Genomic DNA, 3,215 nt, shown 5'->3' on the forward strand with positions numbered 1-3,215 from the left:
TCACCTGTGACTGACAAAGAATAACCAGACCCTAAAATGGAAGTAAGCCGTTGAAGGTGTTATCAATAGAGATGTTAAAAGGATTTAAGTTACCTGGTTAGCTTTCTATAAAAGATCAACCCTAAAGGCCCTTGTTAGCAACCCTGTTGGGACCCCTCTCACTCTTGAGAGCTTTCTCTGTATCTTCAGTTAATAAACTTCAATCGCTTTACTCAAAAAAAAAAAAATGATATTGGAGAGCTACATTTTTTTTTTAAAGATTTTATTTATTTATTTGACAGAGAAAGAGACAGCCAGCAAGACAGGGAACACAAGCAGGGGTAGTGGGAGAGGAAGAAGCAGGCTCATAGCAGAGGAGCCCGATGTGGGACTCTATCCCAGAACGCTGGGATCACGCCCTGAGCCGAAGGCAGACGCTTAACCGCTGTGCCACCCAGGCGCCCCTGGAGAGCTACATTTTTTAACATGGAAAAAAGTCTACATTAGATGAAAACAAATTACTGAACAATACACTTAAAGTGATCAATTTTTTTTTAAATGCATGTATGTGAGTGTGAATAAAAACAAATCAGCTGGCATGATATACACCAAAGTGTTAACAGTGGCATCTTTGTCCTTTGTAGTTTTCCTCTTTTCTTTAAAAGTTTTCTTATTTCTTAATATTTTTCTTATCGGTGGTTATCTTTAGATGGTGAGATTATTTCCTTTATTGTACCTTTTGTATTTAACAGCATCTTAATTAGCAAGAATACTTCTGTTTGAGGGGGAAAAAACCAAGTTTATTTTAGAACACAATCATGTGCTGTTCCCTGCCTAATCAGACAGGTATAGACAATCCAGGTATTTCATGACTACATGAGATGAGATCCCGTGTAGACCTGTGCGAGCACGATTAGTTTTGCCTGTAAAATGGGTAGCACATAGTGAAAGTTTCTGAAATGATTGTACCGCCTTCCTGTAATGCTTGTGGGTTGGGCAGCAGTTGGATAAGAGATGTTATGACGTCTGAAACCCTTCCAACACAGATCCTAAAGATGCAATACTGGGTCTAATGACCTTTCACACTCCGGCAGCAGATAAAGTGGTATGCCAAAAAAAAAAAAAAAAACCCATTGACCTTTCCCATCCTCAGGTTCCTCATCCATAAAATGGAAACAGAACCTCATCTATGGCTGAGTGAGGATAAAGTATTTGGAAACAATTTGAAACCAGCAAAGCACCCCTTGAATTTTAGACATTTATACTCAGGGTAACAACCCTGTGATCTGAGACTATAAATTTGCTCTGGTATTGGGCTTAGTAAAACTTGGGCTGATGCCTCCAGGAGGATGGGACAGGGCTGTAAGCTCAGGTAATAGATGGTACAATTCACCACAACTGACCTTGTTTTACTTGCAGTATAACCAAAACTGGTTCTGTTCTGGCTAACACCTTGTGTGTCTTTCCTATAATTTCTAGGACACTCTAACCCCTTTGTAGATTACCCTGAAACTTTTAGGACATGGCCAAAGTCCATTTTGCTTCTTTGGTTTCTACTGATGGCTCTATCTGGAACCATGAAGGCCTACTAGACCTGCCAAGAGTCAAGTTGATCAGTATTGACTTCCCAATTGTCAAACCAATGGCTGTTTTAAATTGTATTTTAAAAATAAACTTGATAGACACTTTATATTATTAGTCATCCCCTCATTCTTGAAATTCTCCTTTCTTAGTTTTCCTGACTCCAGACTCCTTCATTTGGCTCCCTGGATTTTTTCTACTATTGCCATGTGAGAGACGATACACTGTAGTGGTCAGAGTTCTATAAATCAGTCACAGATTAAAACTTGTATTTACTGCTGTCTGAGACTTTGGACCAATTACTGACTACTGATAAGCCTCAGTTCCTTGTAAAATGAAGGTAATAATAATAATAAGCACACCATAACTTTGCCATAGGGCAGTCATGCAAATTTTAAGAGTAGTTCATGTTAGGTTTTGGTACTTGAGACATATTAACTCTCACAGCCTCCTGTACCTCCCACAGTACCCTTGACCTCCCTTCAGTGTAGGATACCCTCTGGAGTTATGTCTGGAGACCTTCTCCCCCAACATCTCAGCTTCTACCACTCCCTAAACACAGATGGTGCCCGTTCTAACCTCCAGCCCGTCTCTCTCTTCTGTGTACATTTCTTACCAACTTCTGAACATCTGTACATGGATGTCCAACAGGATAGCATGTCGAACTCAAAAAGTGAACTTTCCTCTTACCCCTAAACTTACTTTTCCCCATGTGCTTCCTATCCTTTTCAAAGTCACCACGATCTGCCAAGTCACCAAGGCCAGAAATACCTCACTTGACCTAAATCTTCCTTCATTTCTCTCTTCTGATTTTGATTGAGTAAACTTGGGACAATCTGCAGCAAGCCTTATTTCTCTCTGCACGAGGTAAATCTTTGAGTCACCATGCTAAAGCAATGGAACCCTGTATCCCACGTCAGTGTACCAGGGGTAAACACCTGATCCAAGCTGCATCTTGGACCTGGGACCACAGGGAACTTGAGCTCCACTGTATTCAATGGCAGAAGCAGTAAGGTACAAGTCTGGAGTCATTGGTGGCCGTGTTTCCCACCACTCAGAGAAACTAATCTGCAAAGAGATGAAATGATACACCAAGAGCAAAGATAGTGGAGAGAAACCTGGCAGCATTTAAATGGCTGTTCTTAAGCCCCAGGTATCTCCCTCCTCTTCTTGAAATTTGGTTGCTCAACTGAATGAAGTTCAGATGGCTTAAAGCTTAAAGTGTGAGAGGTAGAGAGTTACACCTGAGACTAAGCAGATGCCCTGTAAAGGGGGGGGGGAGTTGGACTTTATCTTAAGAATAAGGAGAATTGAAAGACTTTAAACAGAGAAATAACATGATCAATGAAGTATTTTGGAAAAATCCCTTTAGGTACATTACGGAGAAGAAATTAAGGGTGTTAGTTCAGAGGACAAAACTCAAGGCAGGGAGACCAGCTGGAAGGCTGCAAAAATCCAGGGGAGCAATGATAGCAGCCAGGACCAAGGAAATGGCATGTGTTTAAAGACATAAAAAGTGATAACAATAGACCAGAAGAGTCAACAGGTCACATACCAAGTAGCCATAAACAACCAGACAGATAAAAACATGAATGCAAATCCACCCATTGGATTGGACCTTCTTGGAAACTGGAAGTGGTGGACCCTACTGTGCC

At 41.0% G+C, this 3,215-nt stretch overlaps 1 long non-coding RNA gene across 1 annotated transcript in view; it reads left to right on the top strand.

Moving 5' to 3' along the window:
- Nucleotides 1–340, top strand: part of LOC109488538 — a 6,166-nt gene extending 5,826 nt beyond the window's left edge. Inside the window, exon 3 of the long non-coding RNA XR_004623631.1 lies at nt 282–340. This is a non-coding gene — a long non-coding RNA (uncharacterized LOC109488538). The remainder of the gene's footprint in view (nt 1–281) is intronic.
- The last annotated feature ends 2,875 nt before the right edge of the window (nt 341–3,215 follow it).

This window comes from Ailuropoda melanoleuca, chromosome 2, assembly GCF_002007445.2.
Source record: "Ailuropoda melanoleuca isolate Jingjing chromosome 2, ASM200744v2, whole genome shotgun sequence".
Lineage (NCBI taxonomy): Eukaryota > Metazoa > Chordata > Mammalia > Carnivora > Ursidae > Ailuropoda > Ailuropoda melanoleuca.